The following is a 13,425-nucleotide window of genomic DNA, read 5'->3' as shown; positions in this document are numbered from 1 at the left end:
ATTGCACAGAGTTTATTTCATTTTCACACCACCCTGGTAGAAAGGCTGCATACACACGCAGCTAATACATTACACACTTCAACTCCTCATTCTTTATACCAGGAGCTTGCCGTCAGGAACTTATCAATTTGTGATCGATATTTTCTAATCAATTGACCCTATAACCATGGCAACCGCCATTTAGCCCTCCATCTTCAGCCATTCATTATACAAAGCTATTAAGGCCGGTGTGTGTGTGAGCTTGTGTGAGTTATTGCTACCATTAGAGAAGAAAGAGGCTCCTGCTGTCTGCAAACTATGCTTGCAGAATCACAACACCCAATACAGCAGCTGTTTCCTCTTAGGCCCTCACAGACGCAGGTTTATTGCTTAGACATGAAGCTGGAGGCCCTAAACACCCATGCTTGGACTATTCAGGTGATGGACTTCAACACAAACGCACTACTTGTATGCTAATGTGGCATGCTATGGTTTTAAGGAGACATTTCTCACATGTGTTGACATGTTTATGTTAACACAGATCAAATGTTGCTAGGACAGCTTAAAGCTTTATTTCCAACCGTTCCTATAGATAGATAGAAGAAATGTTCACATACCAATGGCTTATGATTTTATTTATTCATCAACAAGAAAGTGTTGTCCCCTTTGGCTGGAATCATTTTGGTGAGAAGCGTTTGTTGCCATGTACCAGCCTGCAACTGAAGAAGGTCTGACCCAGAATTCTTGAGCTGTGGGATGTTTGTTTCTGGCACGTGCAACCAGCTTCAACTCAGCGTGGGCATTGACACATCCATTCCCTGACTCTCCAGTTCTTGGTTTTCAGCCAGTCCTTGGTTGACTTACAGGTATGTTCTGGGCCATTGTCATGTACCAGGGCCCAGTTCTGCATCAAACCTGATTTTTGGGGGGGGGTTGTGCTCTCCCATGATGCTCTCCCATGTTCCTCAAGTCCCCTCTGATCCACAGCAGAAATCATTATGGATTCTACACTGCCCTGTAATCAGATCCAGCAGAAACCATCCCCACGCCATGACGCATCATCTCATCAGACCGAAGGACTTTATTCTAGAACTCCTGGTCCAGGAGTCCTGGTCAGGCTGGCCTTCATGTTTCTGCTTCTCTGTCACTCCTCCCATGAGATACAGCCTCCCTGGTTATACAGGAATGCACTCCCACAGCAACAGTACTGCAGGCGCCTGCTGCGGGTTCCCTGATGACATTTGAGAGATCTTGGAGTCTTCTTGTAACATCTCTCTGCTGTTGGGGAGGACTGGCTTGGATGGCCAGACCCCAGCGTGTCAGCAGTTCTTTTGAACGTCCACCACTTGTGGTCTATTTTCCAGACACTAGAACGGTTGTTTTCAAATTCTTTTGAGATCTTTTTAAATCCCTTACAACATTGAAAAGCTGTTTCAATCTTGTGTCTAATTGCCTCAGATGTGTGCGCCTGATGTCATACATCCGTGTGATTCCATCCATTTTAAGTGGGGAGAAATTGGGAGGGCGGCCTGATTCATTCCTCGGCAGAACTGTCTTCCTTTAAAGATCACATTTCTGAGAAATCTTCTTCTTTTATTCAGTTCCAATTCATTTATATTACTTTGCTCTCGCAGCGAGGAAAAATGCCCTCGTGTCTGTATTGACCGTCACATTGTTAATGCATGTGATTGATTCATTTTGCAGCCACTCGTGTGGGTTGAGGTTTAACCTACAGTTTTGTCAGAGCTCTCAAAGCAAAACAGAAAGTCTATTAACATAATCGATAGAACGCTGACATTTTCACCGGACTTTGAGCGTGTGGAGCTAATTGGCCTGCTAAACCCTAGTTGGATGCAGCCTGCCACTACAGATCAGTGGGTATCACATCAAAGAGGATTGGGGAGTGTCAAACGACGCTGTTCGATATCACACATGCTGAAGCAACGCTCATGTCAAATGTTTCCTGCATTATGTGGCGATAATTAGGTAAAGGGAATGTTTTCTCTTCCGTTCTCTCCATTGCTGCCTCCATCATTTTGCTGCTTCAGCGTGTTTATCCTGGCCTGCTGACAGACGGGTTTACAGATGTCACTGTCAATCTGCCACACTTTGTACACAGGAGAGATGCTCTCAAACAACAGATTGCCAGTTATGTTACTGGGAATTTTCACAGTCCCAAGACGGGGGTTCTAATGAATTCGGTGCCCCTGGTATCCTTGCCTGCACCAAATGTCACATTTTCACAGGATGTGTTCAAATTTAGTGACCATACTGGGATTTTTGAGCACGGTCATTAAAACAGCCACCAAGACAACAGACTCCTGTCATTTTGGACAGTGATTCAGAAGCAGAATCCCAAGAAAGGCTAAATCACTCTAGAGTAATCATATGTAATAACTTGGACAGTGAAAGAGGAGCGTCAGGGAGGATGATCTCTCTAGATTGTCTAGCAGGTAAAAGGTAAGAAGATTCTGCATGATCCTGACGTATGTTTCCTAAAAATGTCCTTTATGGTGTTGATTTTCTTTAATTATTGCACTACATGAATCAACAGGAAGAAGGTTGGCAGTAATTCAATCGGGACTTGACAAATCCCCAAAATAGGCACCATATCAGAGGAAAACACTCCAACTCCAAATCATCATGTAGGAAAATGATCTTGAATATTATTTTAGGGAAGGAGTTTTTTAATTCACACGAGAGAGTCGTAAAATTTTACATTTATATCAGGCAATCTCGGTCCATTGTACTCTCTCTTCATCTCTGTCTCTCCATAGTTCTCTATATTTCTCTTTTTCTCTCTCACACACACAGACACACACACACACACACATGCAGTGCCCTTCTTGCTGAGATGGCTTTTTTAATATTTCACTACATGCAGGGCGAGCCATATGCTGCCCTTTCCCACACACATTCACAAATGTAAACATTCGTATATCCATATTCTTCACGGCTGTAGCTGTAACAGCACTTGGTGTTACTGAAAACATCGTATCCCCCGTTATGCCAAAGTCCAATATCAACAAGTTCCCGAAAATAATGAGAGCTGCTGTTTCACAGTGTAGGTGGATTTAATTTATGCTGTTTCAACGCCTGTGTTTTGATGTCCATGCAAAGAAAAACAAAGCATCAGATAAAGGCTTTTACATTTAAGGGAGGTAAAGATGCAAGTGGGCATTAAAATATATAAGAACATTTAGAAATAATGTGGCTGAATATGCTGGAGACACACATCTAGACTTTCATGTTAGAAAAACTATATCAATGCTGTAAAAGGACGCTTGCTTCCAAAATTTCAAGATTTCATGGAAATGTAAACAATTTCTTCTAGTGGCTTTTACAAGTTTGGCTGTATTTATTTATGTATTTATTGCTGCTCGCGTACTCACCAGCAAGCTTTAGCAATAGCAATGCTGATGTTTCCTCCTGTTTTATCCAAACAGTCAGAAAATGTGAACATTGGAACATTTTTAACGTATCTGATGCTCATTCATTCAATTTCTGATATCACAGCCTGTTTGTGTCAAGACTGGAACTGTCTAAGCAGTATTTTTTGCTTATGATTGTGTGTTGTGTGTGATTAGTTTTCTACAGCTGCTCTGTTCCATTATGTAAAAAAAAATGCACACAAAACAATAAAATCAGCTCACAAGCAGCATTTTTTGGGGAAAAACGAAATGCTAACCTCAGCTCATTTTTAGATTATGGCAGAGGGATGGAGGACGAGAGATTTCCTTTTTCTTTCTTCCATCGCTTGCTGCTGAGGATGCAAACATCCATTTCAGACCGTTTAAGCTGATGCCTGTCATACGCCAAAAGCAATTTGTGTAAAGTCACTGACACTGTTGGGTGTTGCAGATTTGCATTATGTTCTTGAACGATATCTTCAAAACAGCAGACAAACTAAGAGTTGTACTACCCCCCCTCCAGAAGCTGCTCCGGTGGTGCTCTGACGACCAGCACAGCAGGAGACGCACAGCCACAGCCCTTCAAAATGACCTCCAGCAGGTCTCTCTGTGCACATTTCTACCCAGAACTGTCACCTTCATGGAGTTTGTTTCTGACAGAATCCATGACGGTGCCATGAGGGCCCAGTGTCCAGAAATGGGGCCTTTGCCTTGGGCGCTTTGGCCGAGGGCAGGTTCAGACTGAGCACATGTGACAGATGTGGGAGAGTCTGGAGGTGCTGCGGTGGAAGTTCTGCTGCCAAAAACAAGATGGTCCTTGGTGCCCATGGCTGGAGTGTGTCAGTTCAGGATGAGGTTGAGGTTCGGTCAGCCCGTTCACCAGGCCTGAATCCAATAAAACACCTCTGGGACGTCATGTAACATCATGTTCGACATATATTATAGTCTTCCTTTTGAAGAGTAGCTCAAGTCATACCTTAAAAAGGTCAAATAGACTGACAAGGGATAAAAAAAGAAGTGCTTTTAAAGATGAATGATTATGAGAGACAGGGTGTAGCAGGGTATAAGAAAAGGTGGCACACACAAGAAGTAAACCTAAAGGAAATATTGCTTTCAAAGCAAAAGTTTCGCTTGAACAGATGCGCTAGCGTTGGAAGTAAAAAGTTTTAAATCTATATCTAAGGGTTTTTTTCCTCCTAATTTCTATGAATTATTGATGTGAGGTCAAATCGGCACGAGATTACACCAGGAGATGATGAGAATCTGCAGGCTTAAAAGAGAATTGCAAAGCTAAAGGCTCTCAAATGCATGTTTGTGTTGGCAGGGAGCTTCCCTGCGCTCCTGTAAAATTCATTAAACTGTGACAACGTTTATTAACTTTGAAATCTTTGTACTCAATGTTGAACAAGAAAAATCTATTTCCAATTAAGAAGTTCGGGATTAGTTGGGAGAATATGAGCTCTTAAATCTTTATGAATCAGTCTACATTATACAACTGTTGTGCCCCAGCGGTGTTTATTTTCACATCTGAAATTACAAGTGCCATGAAACTATTTATTGGACCAACTCAACATTTATAAAAGACCACGTTAATTGCACAGTGAGGATGAGTTATAGAATTGCTCTGTCCCCACCATACTTGTGTGTGTACTGGTGATAGATAACAGCATGCTCAGAACATAATGTGATAAATTATCAATGGTTGCGGGTGTGTGTTTTCAGATTCTCTATATTTAATGAAGTGACCCATCGTGCAGTGGGCTAGACGTTGTGGTTCATAGCCTGCAAAGGAGATTTTGCCTTTTTCTTTTTTTAACTGTTTATGCATGGATTGTATCTGAATTTCTGATTTTAATCTTGCTGTTAGGCGAGGTTGCTTGGTGTTAAGTAGAAGGCTAAATTAAAAAACTCATATCTCTGATACGTTCAAATTATTACATTCCTTAAGCAATCATTTCTCCCCCGAGAGGCTTTTTCAGGTCATTTCTGAGCTGAAAGAAAGCACTTGGTATCAGTTTATAAATATATGTTTTAAATTGGCAGGAAACGTTTCACAAATGGATGCCTAAATAACTACATGTTTTAGAATCAGCATTTATTTTTTTGTTGTTGTTGTTTAGCATTTCTTAGCATTTAGCTGTAACTGTAACACAGCAATTTCATTTATTTTGCAGTTGAATTAAGGTTAAAAAAAAAAACAACAACCAAAAAACAACCATGCTCACATTCAGTATTTAGAATTACACAGAACACCAGCATGCAAGCTTTTAAAAGGTCCAGTAGGTACATTTTCAACCACAGCTGAATAACATGGCCAGGAATGTAAAACAGCAGCACTGGGAACAGATTTATCGAGTTCTAGCTTCACATCCTCTCCTGCCTCTCTGCGGCATTGACTGACAGCTGTAGAAATGATGGAGAAAGAAATTAGAAAACTCTCAGCTTGCCGCCACCTCCCTCAGCGAAGCCAAATAAATCATGCTGACACGGTAAATGACACAAGCTTGTAATAAACTTGACTCCGGCTGGACACTTTGCCTCCTGTCATGTGGAGTTTATCTGATTATTTTTTTTGTTTTTTTAATGCTGCTCTCTAAAAGCAATGCAATGGCGCACTCACAGAGGGACACTAACAATAATACCTCCCTCTGGCTTTGGTTGTCACAGTATTGACTCATGTCAGGCTGCTCTGTTTTTGCACTTAAAATTCAGACATTTGTTGTTTTCACAGACCAAAAACATGAGAATTTAAATGGAATTAAAACACACACACATGCACACACACACACACACACACACACACACACACACACACACACACACTGTTTGCTTCAGCCGTCTTGGTTCTGAGGCCCCGTACGCCTCTGTATGAGCTGAATTTATGGTCCATATTTTATCATATTTATAACAACTAACCTCAGTTGACTTTGATAACTCTGCATGATACTTATGACCAGGAGCGTGTTTAGTGTGTGTGCATGGATGTGTGTATGACTTTCAGAGCATCTGTTGGGTGCAGCCATGGCGGGGGGGCACAGGTGGTATATTGTTTGAAGACACACACACACACATATGAACACACACACAAAACATACTGATGCAGCTCACAGATGCTGACCTTGTACACGGCCAGGTTCCCGGACTGTCAGCACTTGTCCCACACATGCACACACACACACACACACACATGCATATACACACATATACACTAAGGTGCCCATTTACTCAGGACTTGTCAGTGGCTGCCATCCTGCCCTGCGGGGGTATGTGCGTGAAGGAGTGGGATATCGAGGTGGGTGCACTGATGAATAATGCTGCACTTAATGAGGAAGGTGATGACGGTGACAGAAACACAAGCAGCCAGGAATCTGTTTATACTGCAAGCACTTCACCGCTGCAAACTTCAGGAAGAATGTGAGGAATCTGATGTTGTCATATAATAAGCCCTCCACTGATCACTGAGGTAGGGACCTCTTTGAAGGTGCTCACAAGGAGAAGCTGGAAATTCATAGAAGGCAGAAGATTTATGTCCTGTTGAAGGTGCTACTAGCACCATCACAAATGCTGTAGAGGAATATATTTAATCAAATCTTGCAGTGATTTTGAATGCATCTGCTAAACTGCTAGTAATAGTGCCTGCTCTATTCATATTCATGGTAATGCTACCAGTTGACAGGATTTTTTCATAACTGTTACAGTGATTTTTCTGGACGGCTGCATTTTGGTGTCTCTCCAGGTGTGTTTTGAGGTGGAAGTGTTTGATTGTGAGGTGTTTCATGCTGATGATGTTGTTACAGTGTCTCAGCTTTCATGCACAACACAGAACTGTTTGTCAGAGACTCTTTGGTCACCATTTTTGTGGCTTAAATGACACAGATGCGTCACACATTTAATTGCAGTTGAATATTTGGACATATCTTATAGGTAGGATCTGGAAGGTGTGGAACCTCTAACCTCATGAAGCATCTGTAACTTCATAAAAGACGGCCTTAACAGTTGAATTTGGAGTTTAATTGCAACCAGCAGCAAAGCAGTGAGATGCTTGTAGCTCAATATGTGCTAATTCAAGTTCATAACGTCTAGCAATACTTAACAACATGTAATTTCGTAATTACTTACCATCGTCTGGATAATTGAGAAAAGATGGTCCTAGTTAATAGTAATCATTATAATTATTACAACAAATGACCCAGTTTTCACATGTATTTATCTTCATTATATTAATAGAGCATGGGCTGCACTATTAAAACACGCGTCAGACTTTTAAGAAGAAGAAAAGATGAAATTACAACATTTTCATGGCATAATATAGTATATTAAATAGTTATATAAAGCAAATACCTATGTAATATAACCGATGATGCCAGATATTAATGAGAAATATTGATGCTGCTGTTTTCATAACCAGAGTTCCTCCAAAGTTTCCTGTTGTTTCTTTGGTCAGTTTAAATCCCAGGCATAAGCTTAATTGAGCCGAGAATGAAGAATTGACTGTTGCCTACAAGCACAAAGGCTCTAGATGGTCTTTTCTGCATTCATGTCACTGAAATCAATTGATTATCCATCAGCTGCACTCGGAACCCCCAGGGTCAGGTTTTCATTATGTAGCCATAATGACATCTTCCGCCATTGTAGAAGTTTAACGGGGCATTTCAGATTGTCTCCAGAACCCTGACCAGATTAAAGTCTCGTCTCAGATGTGTTCCTCATTAGATGTTGCTAAAATTATTTGCAAACAACTGTTTATGACCCAAAGTGTCGGTTGCTTATTCAAACATGAAATGGAGGCGGCTATAGAATGGTTTTTTTTTCTGATTTTCTTTTTTTTTTTGCTGTTGTTGTGCTCCAACAACAGCGGGGAAAAAAAACAAAAAAACAAAAAAAAACCCACCAGCCGTTAGTGCTCTGCGCCATAAATGGTCCCTTTAGTGATTTAAGGAGATGAGCCCTACACGACATACAGCAAATACATTCTGAAATGTCACGTTTGCCCATATGTGAGGGGTTCAATGGCAATATTGCGTCTTTTGGTGCGTCAGCAGTCTGGTGCAGATCCCAGCACTCCATTTTCTGTGCATTGATCAACGGCACAGAAATAAAAGGGGGGAAAATGTCAACACTCTCTTATTCCACAGGCACTTTTCATTCTCTGATTGGTTGACAGTTAAGTCCCATAGCTGGACTTCTCCAGAGCGAACAGGCTCCCTGCGAATTGAACGGGAAGATTTATTTAGTCTAGCACAAACAATATGTTTCTAACGTTGCAGCTTATAAAAGCTTAGTAAAGCAGGAAGCGTCTCTGGTTCTGGAATGTAGCTGATAGATTAAACCACTATAGGCACTGCTTTGACTGGTGTATCTGTGTTGTAGATGCTCCGGTCCCCTTGCTTGTCTTTGTAGCCTTCACACACTGTGCATAGATCAAAGAGTTATAACATCTTATCTACATGTATTGCTCCTGCAAATCAAATGTGCAGACATCTTCACAGTGCACTCTCACTGCATTTCTGCCCGTTAGATAAGTAGATTTAGCGTCATGGTGAGCTGTATCTAAGGGCTTTTCATTTCACTGCTGGGATGAAGCTCTCCTCTTTGAAGCACGGGTCAATATTTCCCAAATGATCATGGTTGACCTTTTAAAAGAATCCATAATGAAACACTGTAAACTAAGATAGGAAGACAGGCGTTAACACTGTTTATATTCAACATTTTTTGACCATGTTTGAAGGGTTGAAGAGTCTAGCAAGGTGTTGGAAATCACCTGTAACTGCTGGTGGGAACACAGGGACTGCAGGAAACATGGCAGAAGTTTACAGGAATACCCTTCCCAGTTTATTTTTGGTCTCATCCCAAGCCAAATCCTTTAATTTGGGTATCTGCCAATGCTCACCTAAAGTGTTGGCCAATTATGCCATAATAATAGATGTGCTCTACTGAAGATCTTTGTTTCCACCCATGAGGCTGGTAAACTTTAATGTTGGCCAGCCAAAATATTATATGTTGAAACCACTCGTGATTCCTATTACTATAGCTATATGGTTGTATATGTGGAAGATGTCAGATTATTCTTACTGGATTGAATCAACACAAATCAGCTCAATTTGGCTAAATGTTTAGATATTAGAAATGAGCAGGAAACACATCAGAAATTAGTCCTTGATGCCAGTAGACACGGTGGACCCCCTTAACATGGAACCATTTACAGTGGAATCTGTTGAATCCTTCATTTTCCCCACACTTCCACTGATTGGCAGCACAGCTAATACCTTTTATTATTTTTATTCACAAATGTAAAAATTGTCAAAACTCAAGATGACAGACTTTCTTTTTGGGCTAATCACTCAAACACACACTTTTCTTTAATATGAGTCAGGTGGATGCCTCCAAATGAAGGACTGGAGGCAGACTGATCGCTGGGATGTAAGTGAGATTTTGAAATAAGTGAGATAAGTGGTGTGAGTGATGTCAGGTGAGAGTGTTATAAGCGATATTTTATATAACTACATGGAGGTACCAGCTACCAGACACAGGATCAGAGCGAAGAGCGTGAGCCCACCAGGAAAGGTCACCGGTGTCAGTGTTCAGCTAAGTTTAGCCCTGCATGACAGAACCGCCAGCGTCATGGAGGGATGAACGCAGACTCCATTTATCTCCTGATACAATACGACCGCACGATCATAGATTTTTCTATTGTGATGCTGAGACTCCTCTGACCAATAAATTAAACTTCTGTGCATGTAATTTGAAGGAGAAAAGAGTTTTCGTGGCATTACTGAGGCTATTGTTTGTTATAAATAGGCACCAAGTTACAAAGCTGCTGATGCACAACATCAGTATTCGTCAGTAGTCTGAAGAGTGTTTCAATTTGTACACCAGCTATTTACAAGAAATCACTATTTTACAACAGCACGTTGGACTAAATCAGCCCATAATTATATTTGCTTTTAAAATGTATTTTCCGTTAGATTTTAGTTCCTTGGACACTCAGCTTCCTAAATTGCCCTCTTTCCAGGCTTTGTGGTTTGATTTCTGACTATTTATTTAGTGTTTTGTAATAATGTTCTTTTGAAATTGTGTTTGTAGATTGTGGGACATCCAATGTGGCCGAGTTATTGCTTTTGATTGGTTTATGGATGAACCTGCGCCTCATATTGACTTTGTCATTCCAGCAAGAAGCAGCCAAAGATTCGACCATCATGATAAGAGGGTTTTAGTTGGTGATAGCCCTGGATGTTGTCGAGCTGTCTCAGAGCTCAGTGCTCCCTAATGCACTGAGTATTTACCCTATTTTGGATCTGATTCAGGTGGATCCTTGAAGAACTCTACAACTTCCTCCTATAATAAAGAGAGCCCTTTTAATATTCAGCTGCCTCTTTGTTCAGCGTGTTTATCAGCAGACCCTTAATTTTAAACACATCAGGGAGACAGGAAAGGTCTTTTATCAGCCACAGCAGTTTATGAACAGAAGCCGTGTACACACACCAGCTTTAATAAAAGCTTTGATTATATATAGAATGGATAAAAGTGATAAATTGATATCCAGGAGGACTATACACACAAAGAATCGATGAAGAGGTACACAAGGAATCTCACACACAGCTGAGAAGAACAGAACTACAAGCACGCATGCACAAACACACACACACACACACACACACATATATACATAGAGAGAGGTTGGATCGCCTCTCTATGTCAAATCAGTGCATTCCTTATTAACAGCCTTTTTCTTTTCTTCTCTCTGTTTTTTCACCCTCTTTTCCCCTCTCTTCCTCCCCTCATCTCTCTTGCCCTTCCTTCACTTCTCCTCTCTCTTTTCTTCCCTTCTCTCCCACTCCTCTGTCAGAGAGCAGATCTGCCTGAATAATTTCTTCCCCCTGGACCAGCACTGCTCTTTAATTCATGAGAGTGCAAGAGTCTGCCATGTGCGTGTGTGTATGTGCGCGCGCGTGTCAGAGAGCGTGTGAGTGTGTGTATATTTGTGTCAGCAAGTGAGAGAACAAAAAAGAGAGCTGGTGACAGAAAGTGTGACAACCTCAATGTGTGTGTGCGTAAGCGAGTTCACTAAAGTATAATTGTGGGGTTTTGAGGCTGCTGCTTTCCAGTGTGTGTCTGTGTGTCAGGGCACCATCATTTGTGTGTGTGTGTGTGTCTGTGTGTGTGTGTGTGAGAGAGAGAGAGAGAGAGATTCAACTACAAATCTATTTTTAACTTGGTTGAAACTGGCTCAGAGTTGTCTGAAACTGACTCCTCAAATGAATCTCTTTCTTCCATTCCACGTTAAGCTATCGTTAAGATAAATCATCTACTCCTTTGCAAACTCTTCAGAATGGATCTTTAAGCCACTTTCAGAGCATCTCCAAATTAATTATTTGGTTTGTCAGCCGTTCTAAATTGAGCCATTTAGCTGATTGCAAATCTCAGCTGAAATGCTCTGATCATTAACTCCAAAGTTCATTTCAGCTGCAATCAAAAGTTTTTGGTTGCTCTCTCCTCAGAACGTGACAGGACTCCATAAAAAGGATCACAACCTTTTATTGAAAGCTCAGAAACAAAAGAAAAGGTACGATAATAGTCTTCTTATCATTGTTTTCGCAAAAGCAGTTTGCACGCGTGTGCACGAAGCTGCCGCCGCCTGCAGTGACAGCAGGTAAAACCTCCCTGGTTTTAGTTTTATAGGCAATAACAAACCATGGCTGTGGGTCTGAAACTAATTTATAGCATTCATTTGAGCAGCAATATATTCTTCTTTACTGACTGAGATTCATCTGTTAATATTTGAGAAATGCCATTTATTAAATCCTTAAATCACAACAGTTTTCCAAGCAAAACGTGACATGACTCTAAAGTCTGACAGTACTGAGCTTTACAGTCAGGAAGAATGAGCTATGGTATATATTATTCCATTTGTTATCATCTGCTATGTCATTTTGGAATAAAGCCATTCATTTTTTTTATTTGCAAGGAGCAGTTTTAATTAACTGTGGCAATATCTCAAATATCAGACTTTAATTAAGCAAAGAGTTTTGAATTTTATAAAAACTTCTCTTTCTGTTCATTTTCTAGTGTCCATTGTGTAATAAAAATCATCCCAAAGAAGAGTCCGATGCATTTTGGATCTGCCTTAACTGTGTTTTAACGTATCAATAATAGAGAAGGGTTGCGTTAGAACAACATATGAATTTTTAACACAGGCACATTTAGTTATCTGTCAGACGACATCCCATTCAGAGAAGATGTTTAGAGTCCTGATTTGTGGCTTTTATGACTCTCTATAAGCATTTTGTTCTGTTTGGGCTTAAAGTATTCAAACTACTGTAGTGACACACAAATCAGGCAATCCTAATCCCCAATCCTAAAAAGACCATATTAAACGAATTAGCAGTGCTACAAACTACGAGGCACTCGCTACATGCAATGTTATTTATTAAATTACCGGTATCATAAAAATCTTCACTTGTAAAAACAAAGTTGTGTGTTGCAGTAACAGGTGACAGTAAAGGAGATTTGCACTGAAACCACCATCTCTCTTCACTGAGGTGAGTTCAGGGTCATTGTGTGTAACTCGATTCTTGTGGCGCACGCAGCGAAGTCAGACCAAATCAGGTAGATTACGCTTCGGGTTTCCCCTCTCAGGTCCTGCAGTCAGCAGCTGGACTTGAGGGGACAAAAAGTTTCTTGAGATTGAAATTGAACAGAGAAAAAAAGAGCGCAGTTGAATCTGTTCACATCATTGAAGCAATCAAAGACGTAAACGCACAAAAACACGTACATAGTAATCCCATCTGTCAATATTGTCGCCCTCTGGTGGTGGGCTGCAAGGGCCCAGTTCGGCCACTGCAACACAACAACATATCTGTTAGCAAATGTTGCAGTAAAAAAAAGTTGCATTTCTGATTAATGGATTTTAATGACAGGTTTTTTTAGGCCTCCCACTGCATTCTGCACCCAAAAATCTTGTCTTGTGGTCCAAATTTGCTTTTTATCGCAGTCTTTAAGTAGAGGGAGCCAGTACGCATTTATTTCATGTTCCAGC

The sequence above is a fragment of the Takifugu flavidus genome, chromosome 11, assembly GCF_003711565.1.
Source record: "Takifugu flavidus isolate HTHZ2018 chromosome 11, ASM371156v2, whole genome shotgun sequence".
Classification (NCBI taxonomy): domain Eukaryota; kingdom Metazoa; phylum Chordata; class Actinopteri; order Tetraodontiformes; family Tetraodontidae; genus Takifugu; species Takifugu flavidus.
The sequence above is the reverse complement of the archived record's forward strand: the minus strand, read 5'-3'. Positions refer to the sequence as shown.